The sequence below is a fragment of the Lithobates pipiens genome, unplaced genomic scaffold (assembly GCF_037356315.1).
Source record: "Lithobates pipiens isolate NorthernLeopardFrog02 unplaced genomic scaffold, aLitPip1_a1.2 Scaffold_18, whole genome shotgun sequence".
NCBI lineage: Eukaryota > Metazoa > Chordata > Amphibia > Anura > Ranidae > Lithobates > Lithobates pipiens.
The window spans coordinates 543,034,403-543,051,305 of NW_027507758.1; the positions used below are offsets into that span (position 1 = coordinate 543,034,403).

Below are 16,903 nucleotides of genomic sequence, written 5' to 3' on the forward strand. Positions count from 1 at the left end.
GGGTCAAACAGCCTTTTTACACAATGCAGAAGATTAACCCTTTTGGTTCCATAGTGAGTATAACACGCATGCTTTACTGCATATACAGACTGATTTTACTGTTGTGGGTTTAGTAACACTTTCTGTTTAATAGGAACTGTGTGGTTCTTATTGTGGTTGCATAATACCTTTTATAGCTGAACTCTGATTAGCAAATATTGTCTAAATACAAGAGTCATATGTACAGGCATACCCCACTTTTAAGTACACAATGGGGTTTATTTAATAAAGCTGGAAAGTGCGAAATCAGGCTCACTTCTGCATAGAAACCAATGAGCTACCAGGTTTTATTACAAAAGCTTAATTGAACAAGCTGGGGTTAGAAGCTCATTGTTTTCTATGCAGAAGTGAGCCTGATTTTGCACTTTCCAGGTTTAGTAAATAAACCCCATTGTGTACTTAAAAGTGAAGTATGCCTGTATTATCACTTTAGTCTTGGTGTGTTTTGTGCATTTCTTCCAGATTTGTGTAGAAATCCAGTGTGAGACTTTACCTCTGTGCAGGAGCTTCCTACAGTAAAGACCAGTCACTGCAGTTCTCTCTTCTTGTGCAGGGTGACTGGTCTTGTCTCCACCCCCACCTGTAGTTTTCTGCAGACAGCTTTACTAGGTGGAACCTCTGGGCCCCTCTCACAGTCCTCTCTTCACAGTTTCTGTGCAGCACAGTGATGATATCACCAATATATTAGCAAGGTAATACCTGGGTTTGCAGGGGCATTTGGGGCATAAAGAGTGGATATACATACTTTGTGGCTATTAAGGAAAACATTTAAATGAGTTCAGATTTAAAGCTGAAGTTCAGGTATGCATTTTTTCTTTTGCAAATTTACAGCTTGGACCAATGTAAGTGTGCATATGTCATATGTGGAATATCTGCATGGAAGCTGGAAATCACTGTAGTAGGTACTGCTACTGCAGTGATTGCTACTAGCTTAATGGTCCTTTGCCAAGCGGCTGCCCCTCTGCATTATGAAGAAGGGGTCACTCACTGCGCAAGGGCACATTTTTCATTTTCTTGGTGAATGCAAGGAATTTTCTGATTGGACAGGTAGAGCAACAGGGTGGTGACGTCACAACCACCACCTCATCTAATCAGAGAATGCTTTGCTTTCAATGAGAAAGTGCAAAGTGTTCTCTGAATGGTGCCCATGTCAAGAAAGTGACCTTGTGTTTACTGTGCAGTAGGACAGCTGCATGTAACAGAAGCCAGCAGCAATCGCTGTATTAGCAGTGCCCACTACAGTGATTTCAGCTATGCCAAATGCATACTTACATTAGTCCAACTTGGACCAATGTGACCCTGCAAAACTATGCACACCTAAACTTGAGCTTTAATCCCTTTACAGCGCACCGAAACATATGGCAAAGGGATGGGCTTCAAAGACCACATATGGCAAAGGGATGGGCTTCAATGCCAACCTGCTGCACATATAGATTGCTGGGTGGCTGCTGTTTACGTGCAGAGAGTGCGCTCTCAGTGCAAAGACCAAGCTGTTACAGACAGCTAAAGATGGTGAGCCAGCGGAATCGGGTTCTGATCACGTGACCACTATGGCAGTGATCGCCAATCCTTGCAAAGTGGGTTGGTAGGGGTTAATGAATTTCTCATTACAAACCAGCATTAAAACAGTTAAATCAAGCATGAATTCTAAATTCTAATCTCTGCTTTCACAAAAAAAAAAAAAAATTTTTTTTTAGATATGTCTTTAATGAATTTTCCAAGACAGTATGTTTCATTGGATAAGTAAAAAAAAATTAAAATCTGTCAGCTGGCAACATAAAAAACAAAAGAAACAACAACAACATCCTTGAATCAGATGTCTGGCTGCCGTGAAGTAGACAGCAGAGATGGGGCTAAAGTTAAACCTACGCTACAAAAAAAAAAATGAAGTCAGATTTGGATACATTTGAAAGCAATGAACTATGCAGAGATCATCCTGCTTACAGCTAATTCAGGTTCTCTCAGTTCTGCTGGCACAGTGTGTCAAATGAAGAAACTTGGTGATGTATTAATTGCAGGATAAGGCATCCATCTCAGGCTGTTCATAGTCCATCTGCTGCTTGGTTGCCAGGACCTCTGCAGTAATACAGTGTATCGTACTATGCAGTGTATTTGCCACCAAAACAGCTGCTGGACCATGGATGCTTCATTCTGTAATAAATACACTGGTTTCTTGAACATGGCAATGAGGTCACTGATGAACTTTAATGACATCCCAGTCTTAGTTCGTAGGGTTCAATATTAGGTTGGCCCTCCCTTTGTAGCTATAACAGCTTCAACTCTTCTGGGAAGGCTGTTCACAAGGTTTAGGAGTGTGTCTATGGGAATGTTTGATCATTTTTCCAGAAGAGCATTTGTGAGATAAGACCTTAGGTCCAAAATGGGACCATCAATAAAATTTACTTAAAGTGGTTGTAAACTCTTACAAACCACTTTGACCTACAGGTAAGCCTAGATTAAGGCTTACTTGTAGGTCCAAGAAATATCTCCTAAACCTATACGGTTTAGGAGATATTTACTAAAAGACAGTCACAGCTGTCTACGGCGCACACCATAGCCGTTAGCGGCATGCTAACGGGCAATATGCCGTTGCGCGGGAGTGACGTCATCGCTGCTCCGGCACTGTGAGTGGCCGGAGCAGCGATACCTGGAAGGAAGATGCACGCCCGCTGGCTCCTGTGTCAGGTAAGTCGGGCTACTATGCATTATGCTTTACCTTTGCAGGGAGACAAAGAGGAAGTAACACCCATCAGGGTTTACTTCCTCTTCAAATCAGTAAGACATTTGTCAGTGTTACCAAATCAAATTGTTATTCTAAAAAAAAATTTTTTTTATTATGTTGCTGCCTGATACTACAGTTGTTTAAAGCGGGAGTCCGCCGGGACTCCGCGTTTTTTTTTTTTTTTTAAAAGCCAGCAGCTACAAATACTGCAGCTGCTGACTTTTAAAATAGTGACACTTACCTGTCCAGCGTGCCCGCGATGTCGGCACCCGAAGCCGATCTGTAGATCGTCTCTCGAGTGCTGCCGCCGCCATCTTGGGTATGGGAATCAGGAAATGGAGCCTTTCGGCTTCATTTCTCGGTTCCCTACTGCGAATGCGCAAGTCGCGCTGTGCAATAAGGACGGTCCCCGCTGCCTCTGGGATCCGTGTGTTTCCCAGCAGGCAGCGGGGCACTTGCAGAAGGGGGCGGGCACTTGCGGAAAGGGGCGTAATCTACGCCCCTTTCCGCAGAGAGCTATCCCGGAAGTGGATGCAGTTACCTGGATTATCCAATGAGGGATTCCGATGAGCGGAAGGTCCATTTTAGGGTGGACCTCCGCTTTAAGCTCATTTTTTTCTCATTAACTCATTACTCCATAATGACAAAGTGAAAACAGAATGTTAGAAATGCCTGTAAATATATTTTTTTTTAAAATGTTACATATATATGTCCAAAATGATGGTCAGCAAGTACCCTATGCCCACACTTGAAGTCTATATACTGATTGATATATATATATATATATATATATATGTATATATATATATATATATATATATATATATATATATGTATGTATATATATATATATATATATATATATATATATATATATATATATATATATATATATATATATATATCTCAAATGCATTTAAAGTGTTACTAAACCCAGGACCCTGCATTCACTATATTTGGTCTCCCACAGTACACAGAACATGGAAATGGAATTATTTTAGTAGATATTATATGCAGTTAGAGCAGTCGTGTGACTTCTATCAGTGTTTGAGTAAAGCTTGTAGGAGGAGTTTTCATTCTATTCTGACTGCCCTATGAGGCTGCAAGACCCCTGGACCCTCTGTCTGGACAGTGCTGATTGACCCTGTGCTGATCACATGCACCCTCACAAGGAAAAAAAAAAACTTTAGCAATACCCACCAAACTGTGCATGTGTTCTGTTCTATCAGGAGAGTGTTTGGGGATAGTGGAAGAAGGGAGGATTAGAGAAGATAGGATCAAACAGTCTTTTTACACAATGTGGAGGATTAACCCCTTAGGTTCCACAGTGAGTATAACAACCATGCTTTACTGCATATGCAGACTAATTTTACTGTTATGGGTTTAGTATTCAGATCCTTTAAGTATTTATGTATCCAGACCTTTTACTCAGTACTTTGTTGAAGCCCCATTGGCAGAAATTACAGTCTCTGGTGTTTTTGGGTATGATGCTTTGCACACCTGGATTGGGGGATTTTCTGCCATTCTTCTTTGCAAATCCTCTCAAGCTCAGTCGGGTTGGATGGGGACCATCCTCGTGAATGGTCCCATAGTCTTATGGGTCTCTGATGTGTCCCAGAAGAATGTGGGGGAAGGAGGGGGGTGATTCCGGCTCAGTTTGCCACAGCGATCTGAGACGAAAATGGGTGTGCGTACTTGTCACAACCAGGTTCCCACTCCCCCCAAAAAGTGTCAAATGTGGCAGTGGAGGTTGCAAACATGCATGGCTTACCCTTTTTGGTGGAGCTCCACTTTAAGATCATTGTCAAGTTGGAAGGTGAAGCTTCAGCCCAGCCTGAGGTCCTAAGCACCGTGGAACAGGTTTTCACTGAGGATATCTCTGTACTTTGCTCCATTCAGCTTTCCCTCAACCCTGACCAGTCTCCTAGTCCCTGATGCTGAAAAACACCACCACAGGAGGATGCTGCCACTACCACGCTGCAGGGATGGTATTGGGCAGGTGAAGAGCAGTGCCTGGTTTCCTCCAGATATAATTTTTATAATTGAAGCCAGTTCAATCTTGGTTTCATCAGACCAGAGAATCTCGTTCCTTACAGTCTGAGAGTCCTTCAGGTGCTTTTTTGCAAACTCCAAGCAGGCTTTCATGTGTTGTGCACTGAAGAGAGGCTTTCATCCAGCCACTTTGCTATAAAGCCCAGATGGAAGGCTGCAGTGATGGTTGTCTTTCTGGAACTTTGTCCCATCTCCACACAGGATCTCTGGAGCTCAGTCAGAGTGACCATTGGTTTCTTGGTCACCTCTCTTACTAAGGCCCTTCTTTTCCAATTGCCCAGTTTGGCCTGGTGACCAGTTGTGGAAAAAATCTTGGTTGTGCCAAACTTCTTATATTTGAGAATTATGGAGGCAGCGGTGCTCTTGGGAATCTTCAGTGCAGTAGAATTTTATTGTAGCCTTCCCCAGATCTGCCTTCCAATAATCCTGTCTCTGAGCTCTGCAGGCAGTTCCGTTAACCCCATGGCTTTTGCTCTGATACAGTATACATTGTCAGCTATGAGAACCTTTGTAGGGAGCTGTGTACCTTTCCAAATCATGTCCAATCAATTTAATTTACCCCAGATGGACTCCAATTAAGGTGTAGAAACATCTCAGCAATGGAATGGTAGGCACCTGAGCTAAATTTCAAGTGTTGTTGCAAAGGGTCTGAAAACTCATGCCAATGTGATATTTCATTTTTTCCTTTTTCATACATTTGCACACATTTCTAAAATTCTGATTTCTCTTTGTCATTATGGGGTACTGAGTGTAGATTAATGAGAAAAAAAAATAATATAAACATCTGTAGTATTAGGCTACAATATAACAAAATTGAAAAATCAAGGGGCCTGAATACTTTGTGAATAGTGTACTGTATATAAATTTTTTTGGTTTTGGGTTTAGATACATTGCAATGAGGAATGTAACAACTGTACTTAAAGCAGACCTTGTACTGCAATATGGTTGCCCCCCCCCCCCCCCATTAATTAACAACGAAATTACAGAAATAAAGCCTGCATGCATTGCTATCCTGTTCTACTGTATACGTAATTTGCACCATGGTAGACAATGGATAAGTGGTAGCCACTCAAGGATTTCCTCTGTGTGTACGGGACCCCCTGTAAAATTGTAAGTGGGATCACAATAACAGAAAAATTACAATTTGTGAAAAGGAGGACAGAAGGGTAAAAAATGGGTACATATAAAAAATATTATAAACTTGTGCTTTAAAAAAAAAGACCTTTCTAGATGAAGCTGTCACTCCATTAACGCAATGTGATTCTTTCCCGCTGTACAACAAAAGGTCACTTGAGCACAGTCCCTGCTCGGAATGCATCGCCTAGAATATAAACTAACATCACCAGGTTTTGGGCTTTGAGTATCTCAATGACAGATAATATATTTTCTCGAACTGTGTTTATTCATCTGCGCAACATCTCCACATCACTTTATAAAAATTGAATAATACTTAATGTAAACAGAACTAATATGTTTAACACCGAGTGTGTTATTTTATTTTATGTCTACTGTTAACGTGTTTTAAATTACCTAAAGCAACCTTTCTGTTCCCGGCGCATAATACTTAATAAATCTCTCAGCCTTTCAGGATTCGAGAGTAATAGCGACGAAAATGCAACAAGTCATATACAAAATACAAATAGAACAAAATAAAACATTGTCCCAGTGCAATTCGCCTCTCCAGTTCTGGCAGAGGTCGCGGAATGCCTTCTTTTGAACAGAGTTTGGAACGGACAGTGAAACACATGCAGACACTAATAAATGAGATAAGAGGCTGTTTAGCCAAAGGGGATCTTCTTTTCTATATTATATTATGTTCCAAAACCTCTGAAACTCCCGTTGGCTAACACGTTGTCCTTCCTTGTACTATTTTCATCGCACATAGGCATGTACACAATAGACAACAATCCAACTGGCTGAGAAACAAAGGGACATATAATAATACAATGGAAACCCACTTTGAGCGTAAATAAGGTTGGCCATAAAATTTGAAGCTTGGCTGCAATATGGTCCATCTAGGTCTTTCCTAAGGGGGTGATAATAAGCGCTTGCAACTGTGATAAGTTATCGTGATAACTTCCATAAACAATTCAACTTGTTGGAAATTTCTGAACTACCCACCCGAAGACAGAAGAAAGGTGTTAAAGCAACTCTGTTGCCACATATTAAAACTAAAATAGGAGCTATCTATGAAAGAAAGGGAACCATCCACCCACACCTTGGATCTTCAATCTCTTGATCAGCAAACTAGGCTACAGTGAAGAAACGCCAGCATCCAACACATTTTCAGGGCCGTCGAATGCCTATTCCCTCACAGTGCACAGTGGGGAACCAGGCATGCAACACTAATGAAAATGGGATGGATGCAGAAGATTTTTCAACAGTTGTAGCTCTCCAATAAGGAAGCTTCCGAAACGTGGTCATCTGGACTGTTGCAGATGTGCTACTTTGATTCACGGGGCAAGTCACACAGGAAAAAGTAGGAAATCCTGCAGCTACAGAGAGATATATTTGCACTTAAAGTGGTTATAAAGGTTCAAGTTTTTTTTACCTTCATGCATTCTATGCATGGAGGTAAAAAAACTCCTTTGTGCAGCAGCTCCTTCTGCCCCCCACAGTACTCACCTGAGCCCCATCTCCATCCAGCACCGTGCCACAAGAGCCTCGACTCTCCGGGCACTCTTCCTTCTCACTGGCTGAGATAGCAGGGGGACCCACTGGCTCCCACTGCTGCCAATCACAGCCATTGAGCTAATGAGGAGAGAGAGCGGGCAGGGCCGAGCCACGGCTGTGTGTGTGAATGTACACACAGAGCCTTAGCTTGGGAATGAGCCTGCTTGGAAGCTGCTTGCTCTGGGGGCACTTGGCAGGGGAAAGGTGCCAAAAGCACCGGTGAGGGACCCGAGAAGAAGCCACCAAAAAGTTTCCAAAAGGACTTTTGAACTGCTAGGCCAGTGGTCATCAACCCTGTCCTCAGGGCCCACTAACAGGCCAGGTTTGCAAGATAACTGAAATACATCACAGGTGATGTAATTTGCTGCTCAGTGATTGCCGTATTCTAGTCTGCCTCTCCCAAAGGTAATACATAAAACCTGACCTATTAGTGGACAACAGAGCCTGGCTTAACGTGGGACCTGGACAGACTGCTCTACAGTGCATTATCGTTGCACTGATGGTAAGGGTCTGTCGTGTTGGGTGATGGTGATGGGACCCCTACTATCCTTATCTCTGCTGAATGAGGTGGAGGGAGATCTGTTGTGGATTCACTGAACTTTCAGTACCTGTTTTGGACTTTTACACATAAATGCGTTACTTTAAATGCGTTTATATTTTTTGCTTTGTGCGCCGCATTTTCTTTGTTTATATTGGAAATACATATTTAAAAAAAAAAAAAAATTCATAGAGTGGGTGGACTAATGCTGAATTAAAGCTAAAACCCTAAGTGGGGAGACTGCACTCCCTGTGACTGGAGGATACCTTTAAAGCGGAACTAAGCCTTTCATTACTAACCTTCCTTTCAGCGATGCAAAGTCCACAAACTTCCTCTCCAGAGCTGCTATTTTCTCCCCCGCTTATTCAAAGTTTAGAGCCTTTGGCCATCTTGCCTGTCCAGGCCAGGATAACATAACTAAACTATTGCACATGCACATTCTAAAGCATTCTGTGAAGAAGAAGATAAGATTTTATCAATTTTTTGCAGAAGAGACATAGCATGTCTTTTCTGCAATAAAATTCCTTCCTGATCATACATTTTCAGGGGTATTTTACTGACTCGGACCCCAAAATGACAATTAAAAGTCTCCATATATGAAGAAATGTTATACTGCACTGCACTCTCTGATCTTTTCTCCATTGAAGAGCTAAGCCAAATGAAGAATCCCCAATATCCAAAATACTGTCGGCAGTGTCAGATGTCTGGTCCCCCTTGGCATGCTGTGGTTCCAACCGATGGCTGGCAAATCTTTACGGTATCCAGTAGTAACTTGGAGATCAGCGGAGGCACCATTAACCTCCCTGGCGGTATGATTAGTTCTGGTTTTAGGTGCTGAAAGCGGTACAATTATTTTGCATGGAAATTTGGCGATTTATGTTGTAGTCCTGTAATTCTTAGGAATAACTCTCTTAAATCTGTTCAAACCAGAGTCTAGCAGACATCCCGGGTATGATAAAGTTTATAATATAATAAATAATAATAAAAATTATTACATAATGTAATCAAATCCAAAAACACTGACATTTGCTCATTTGCAGAATTGGTGCTGTCATTAGATTTAGTGTTTGATGACGAATTTTCCCACAAATCGCTATCACTCAATTCTGCAAGTGATTATAATTTATTATCGCTGTTTTCTAGTTGGTCTAAAATCACTTTTGACATAAAGGGACACTTTTTGGTTGCTATGGACAATCTCCAAATTCCAGGCAGAAAAAACAGTATTTATAATATAAAATTGCATGCAGGGCACTGCACAGACCACTAGAGACAAAGGGGGTGTGTAATATTTTTATACATTACTGTAATCTGTAAGATTACAGTACTGTGTGTGTTTCGTATGTTTTTACTTTTTTGAATTTGGCGCCAATCTCCGCTCCCGTGCGCCGTAACGTCGCAGGGAACGAAGCTCGGCGGCATTCGGGCATTGTGTAAATCGAGCGGAGGACAGCTCGATCACACAGCGCGGAGGACATCGCTGGATCCAGGGGACAAGGTAAGTAACTTCTCCCTGTGTCCTCCCTGTATCCAGCAATGCGATACAGAGTCTGGCTCGGGGTTACCGCTTATGGTACTGAAATCCCAACCCGAGCCAGACTCGGGATCACCGCCAGGGAGGTTAAATGCAGGGGGACTCGAAGATTGACACTAACAAAAGTGCAAAGACTTGCAAACCTGACATTGATTTACTATAAACATTGTTAAACTTCATAAATTTTTCTTTAGTACTCATTCCCATGGAGGCACCCCTAGAGTCTGGGGCCCTAGGCAGCCACCCATTCTGTTCTCATTAAAACCAGCCAGGGAGTCCAAGGATTACAGGTGACAGGGCAATTTTCCTGATATGACAGTACCTTAATCACAAGCGGAATACATTTTTATAATGCAATGTTATGTTAAGATTACAAGTTTGTTGCATTGGCTGATCTCCAAACTATCAAGTATTAAAAGCACAGAACATGAGAACAGAGAGCAAAAAATAAAACTAGGTTCCAATTTGTAACACCGCGAGTGTATATGCAGATTCTTTGTAAGAGGGTCAATGAAAGAACAAGTTCATTTACTTGTAACAAGAGATTAATTTTCCATTTGTGCACATGAACCTGTCCTCCTGACAAAATCTCCCCAGGAATTCCAAGAAAAACATATCAGCTGCAATGTTTTTGGGTAGGTGCCACACCTGTGGACAAGTTTCTTTGAGCACAGTGCTGTGTTATACTGCTTTTCATTTCACTCTAACATTCGACAAGAGTGATTATTTACCATTACTGACCTATATGTCACATGAACCCACACCCCACCCTGTGTTACTTCTCTATATTTTATTATTCCAGGCCCTTCGTTCGCGTCTTGTTTTCTGTTAGCACCCAATTCTCTGTTGTGTGTATCTAGCACCAGGAATGCAAAATCATGACAGGTGCTTTGCCATTCGCATTAGAGAAAACTGAAAACATTGTTAATGGATTTAACACAGTTATGACTTCTAGAAATTAAAAAATTAGATGCAAACTTTTTTTCTCAAGGTGAAAGATTTTTTGCAATGGATCCTTTTTTTTTTTTTTTAAATGTCTTTTTTGTTTACTACAGGGGTGTCCAACCTTTTGGCCTTTGTGGGCTACATTGGAAGAAAAGGAATTGTCTTGGGCCACCCATAAAATACACTTACAATAAGGATAGCTGATGAGCAGAAGTCAGGCAGATCACAAGTTAACGATCCCTGATAAGGATAATGTATCCATTTGAGTAATAAAACTTACCGTATTTATCGATGTATAACACGCCCAGCCGTATAACACGACCCCCAATTTTAGGAGGGAAGTTTAAGGGAAAAAACTTAGGGTCATAGCTCATCAATGCACCCTGCTCAGTGCCCACCTGCAGCCTCTAAATTGCCCATCAATGCACCCTGCTCAGTGCCCATCTGCAGCCTCTAAATTGCCCATCAATGCACCCTGCTCAGTGCCCATCTGCAGCCTCTAAATTGCCCATCAATGCACCCTGCTCAGTGCTCATCTGCAGCCTGTAAATTGCCCATCAATGCACCCTGCTCAGTGCTCATCTGCAGCCTGTAAATTGCCCATCAATGCACCCTGCTCAGCGCTCATCTGCAGCCTGTAAATTGACCAACAATGCAGCTTGTTCAGTGCCCATCTGCAGCCTCGCCAGTGTTGGATTATCCCTGCTGTCTTCGAGGGAAGACGAGAATCAAGCTCTGCAGAATTACACAGAGCCGGAGCTCCGTCACTCACAGACACACCTCCTGGCCCTGCTCATATGATAGACAGGACAGTGGCCTAATGCAGGGCCAGAAGGCATGGCTGTGAGTGACGGAGCACCGGGTACACAGGAGATTGCGGCTGTATGCAATTCAGCAGTGCTCGTTCCTCTTCCCTCGGAGACAGCAGGGATCGTTGTATAAAACGCATCCCAGATTTTCCCCTCATTTTAAGGGGAAAAAAAGTGTGTGTTATACGCCGATAAATACAGTAACTGTTTTGTAATATTGTTTATTACAAAAGTAAAAGAGGGCAACATGAAACTAGTGCGATATTTTACATTGTTTTTGATAAACTAAGACTGTAGTAGCAATTCTCAATGAATTTTCAAGGTGCTCATCAAATATTTTGGTTCTAATTTTGGCCTTTGTGTCCTTCACCCTTCAAAATAGTTGCTCACAAATATAGGTGCTGTGGAAAACGGATGACATGAATAAGGCATGATTATGAAGAGCGGGGTGTTTTTCTTTGGGAAGATAAAACGTATAAAACATTCCAGTAAAGAAACACTGTCAAAATTTTCTTCAGCCACATTTGTTTGCAAAGTGTAAATTCATTTTTGCAAAAAAAAAAAAAAATCAACATTTTTTGTTAAGACACATTCATAGCGGTCTTGGGCTGCAGGTTGGTGCCCCAGGTCTAAAACATGTATGTACAATACAACTACATTTGAATATAATAGTATAGAAACAGTATGAAAAAATTTCACTTTGCTTCCACACAAAAGCAATTAAAGGGCTTTTTACAGATCATCACTTATCCATTTTTAGCATTTTTGCTTTCATTGAAATAAGTCAAAATTATAAAGAGGAGTATATATCCTTTTACAACAAAACGTTTGAATGTGTTTAACTTAATTATTTGTAATGCAGCCTATCCTGATGCTTTGTTCTTGTTCAGTGGTGTGTTAATTATTTTTTTTTAATTAAAAAAAAAAGGTAAATTTTCCAATAGCATCAGTTAGCACGAAAAAACAACAGTTGTGTACAAGGATATGGTTTACAAATTTCTGTACACTGCTTTTATTTAAAATATAAATGGAGATGCATGGGATACATTTAAGTTATACAGAAATCATTAGCAAATTTAGTTTTTTATGTATAGTTTGTTGAACTTCCATGTTTGATAATATGCATATTGCTTAAAGTGGATGTAAACCCGATTCATTAAATTTGAGCCGGGCACATATATCTGCAGTGTTTTCTAATGCCGCGTACACACCACAGGACTTAAGTCCGGCAGACTTTCGACGGAGTTCTGACAGAGTTCTGATGGACTTTCCGAATGAACGGACTTGGCCACACACAATCACACCAAAGTCCGACGGATTCGAACGTGATGACGTATGACTGGACTAGAATAAGGAAGTTCATAGCCAGTAGCCAATAGCTGCCCTAGCGTCGGTTTTAGTCCGTCAGACTAGCACACACACGAGCGGATTTCTGGGTCCGGCAGAGTTCTGGCGGAAAAATTTGAAGCATGTTCCATTTCTAAAGTCTGTCAGACTTTTGCGAATCAAAAGTCCGTTGCAGCCCACACACGATCGAATAGTCTGCCGGAATCATTCCGTCAGACTTTTGATGTTGAAAAGTCCGGTCGTGTGTACGGGGCATTACTGTATCTCTCTTCAAAGCACTATGCCCCGTAGCTGTCTCCTACTCCGTTCTTCTGTTATCAGCCTAACTCCTGACAAGTTCTCCGTCAACTGAGATGAAAGAAGACTGCCTTTTGTGTTGGGGAGGATGCTATAAATAGATTAGCACAGAACTGAACCACTCAGCGAACAACTCTGAAAGTCTCTACCTATGAGGAGAGGGGGTGTGTGCTTTTCCTCCAATCAGCTATCTTAGCTGTTTGCCCAGGCTTCACTGCAGTGATGAACAGGAAGAGAAAATCTCCTAATATGATCTGAACTTTCTAAAGAATATATAAAGCTGAAAACAGCAGATATATAAAACTTATGTAGGGAGATTTGTTTCATCCCTATTTATCATCTGAGGCTGGGTATATGTGAGGGATTACATCCACTTAAACAAGGCAGCAAAGGAGCACCTACTGACAAAAAGAAGCGGTGTGGATTAGCACTACAGCAATACCCAGTTCAAAATGAAATTCCTGAACTGATGGTTAGTGTCTTAAGATTTAAATTTAAATTTTGACTGAAACATAACCTTAAAGTGGTTGTAAATTCAGAAGGTTTTTTATCTTAATGCATTCTATGCATTCATATAAAAAGCCTTCTGTGTGCAGCAGCCCCACTAATAATTACCTGAGGTCCCTCTAGCTCCAACGATGTTGTAGGAATGTCTCGGCCGTCCGGGACTCCCCTCCTCATTGGCTGAAACAGCGACACGGCGCCATTGGCTCTTGCTGCTGTCCATCAAAGTCAGTCAGCCAATGAGAATAGAATGGACACAGGGAGCAGTGAATCGGCTTGGGTGTCCCCATAGCAAGCTGCTAACTTTGTGGGCACCCAACAGGAGGAAGGGGCCAGGAGAGCCGAAGAGGGTCCCAAGAAGAGTAGGATCCAGGCTGCTCTGTGCAAAACCAACTGCACAAAGGAGGTAAGTATAACATGTTTGTTATTTTTAATTTGAAATAAATGAGACTTTACAATCACTTTAATAGGTATAGGCTATGCATTTCTATTTGATATGGTAAGATAAGTACAAGACACAATTTATTCATCATTTAACAGCAAAGGGTGGAGGCATGCAAGCGATTTCTTTATGTCCCTAACAAAAACCACATCTCATAATGGCACCCATCCTAACCAACATACTCCTGGGTTCCCAGAATTAACTGTAAAAAGCTCTTCAAGACAAAGCTTTTCCTTACTCGACTCCCCCAGTGAATATTAGAACAGCTGCACCTTGTAAAAATATTAATCTAAAACTCTTGAGTATCCCAAGCTTTAGCATTCCAACAAAAATCATAATATACAGACCTCCGAAATTGTGCATTGCAGGTGGGAATTAACACCTATGAATATCATTTTGTGAAAAGCACATGGCCCAGGGCGAGTAAAGCCTCTAGTACAGTAGAAAGGTGTTATTTACACTGTGCAATGCTCATATGTGCTCCATAACAGGTTCTGTCTCTTTACAGAAGCAATAAAAATATTTGTTGAATAAAGCACCATTTGGAAATGCCTACTGGTTAGATTTGCCACTCAGTCTGCAATTTGGTTCTACTTTCAAGCTCTGAAACATAAAAAGTGGCAAACATATAATAGACTTTTGATACGCACTTTTTGTGCTGGACAGTCCTCAATTATCAGCAAGCCCAAACTATTTAAAGTATTTCTGAACCAATAACAGTAAAATCAGTCTGTATGCAGTAAAGCATGCTTGTTATACTCACTGTGGAACCTAAGGGGTTAATCCTCTGCATTGTGTAAAAAGGCTGTTTGATCCTGTCTTTTCTGATCCTCCCCTTCTTCCACTGTCCTCAATCCATCTGCTAATGGTACAGAGTCCTGGGGGCACGATGTACACACTCATTTTAATGTGTATTGCTAGAGAGTTTTTTTTTTGGGGAGGGTGCATGTGAGCGGCACAGGGCCAATCAGCACTGTCCAGACAGAGGGTCAGGGGTCCTGTAGTCTCACAAGACAATCAGAGTAGAATGAAAACGCCTCTTACAAGCTTTAAGCAAACACTGATAGAAGTCACGAGTCTGCTATATACTACTGATGAGAAAGGGCATTTAGCAATTTATACTGTATTAATTAAAATAATTGCATGTCCATGTTATGTGTACTGTGGGAGACCAGATATAGTGAATACAGGATCCTGGGTTTAGTAACATAAAGTGAACATAAACCTGGAGTTCTAGTATAAGTGGTAGTGGACACACTACATACTCCTAATTTCCTTAACCACTTAACAACCGCCCATTGCCGATTAACGGCTTCAGGGCGGTTGTTTAACTCTGAGAGGCCGTTAATCAACGGCCTCCCAGAATTCTTCTCTCGCACGCCCCCTGGGGCGCGCACACGAGATCATCCGTGACGGAGTGATCACTTGTAAACAAACCGGCATCATGTTATGACGCCGGTTCCTCCCTCCCCCTCTCTGTACCGATCGGTACAGCGGTGCCCACATCGCTGCTCACTGAATTTAACCACTCAATTCCCTGCCATTACTCTGCAATACCCTGCCATTACTCTGCAGTACCCTGCCATTACTCTGCAGTACCCCCCATTACTCTGCAGTACCCTGCCATTACTCTGCAGTACCCCCCAATACTCTGCAGTACCCCCCATTACTCTGCAATACCCTGCCATTACTCTGCAGTACCCCCCATTACTCTGCAATACCCTGCCAATACTCTGCAGTACCCTGCCATTACTCTGCAATACCCTACAATTACTCTGCAGTACCCGCCATTACTCTGCAGTACCCGCCATTACTCGGCAGTACCCTGCCATTACTCTGCAGTACCCTGCCATTACTCTGCAGTACCCCCCAATATTCTGCAATACCCCCCAATACTCGGCAATACCCCGCAATACCCCCAATACTCTGCAATACCCACCAATACTCTGCAATACCTACCAATACTCTGCAATACCCACCAATACTCTGCAATACCCACCAATACTCTGCAATACCCCGCCAATACCTGCCAATACCCCGCCAATACCTGCCAATACCCCGCCAATACTCTGCAATACCCTGCCATAAATTGCCATACCCAGCCATACTTGGAGATACCCTGCAATACCCAGCCATACTCGGAGATACCCAGCCATACTCAGTAATACCCTGCAATACCCAGCCATAGACGCCCCCCACCCCTCACCGCCCTCCGGTGCTTCTACCAACTCGCCAATACAATCAAAGCCAGAATCTTTTTTTTTATTTTTTTTTATTTCAGGCTTCCCAGCCTAGAGGTGAGATGTGGGGTCATATTGACCCCCAGATTTCACTGTAAAGAGGACCTGTCATGCCATATTCCTATTACAAGGGATGTTTACATTCCTTGTAATAGGAATAAAAGTGATCAAAAATTTATTTTTGGGGAAAAAAATGTCAAACTAAAATAAATAAAGTAAAATGAACAATAAAAAAAAATAATAATTTTAAAGCGCCCATGTCCCCATGTGCTCGCATGCAGAAGCGAACGCATATGTAAGCCCCGCCCACATATGAAAACGGTCTTTAAACCACACATGTGAGGTATCGCCGTGAACGTTAGAGCGAGAGCAATAATTCTAGCCCTAGACCTTCTCTGTAACTCAAAACATGTAACCAGTAAAAAAAATTTAAAGCTTCGCCTATGGGGATTTTTAAGTAGCGACGTTTGGCGCCATTCCACGGGCATGTGCAATTTTGAAGAGTGACATGTTCGATATCTATTTACTCAGCATAACTTCATCTTTCACTTTATGTAAAAATTGGGCTAACTTTACTGTTTTTTTTTTTTTTTTAAAGCACAAAACTGTTTTTTCCCCCCAAAAAAAGGGTTCGAAAAATTGCTGCGCAAATACCATGTGAGATAAAAATTTGCAATGACCACCATTGTATTCTCCAGGGTCTTTGCTAAAAAAAAAATATATATATAATGTTTTGGGGTTCTCTGTAATTTTCTAGCAAA

The 16,903-nt window shown here is 41.8% G+C and overlaps 1 protein-coding gene across 1 annotated transcript in view; it reads right to left on the reverse strand.

Annotated features, from left to right (window-relative positions):
• Positions 1 to 16,903, reverse strand: part of LDAH (lipid droplet associated hydrolase) — a 351,093-nt gene that overhangs the window by 191,207 nt on the left and 142,983 nt on the right. The gene's annotated exons all lie outside the window — the stretch shown is intronic.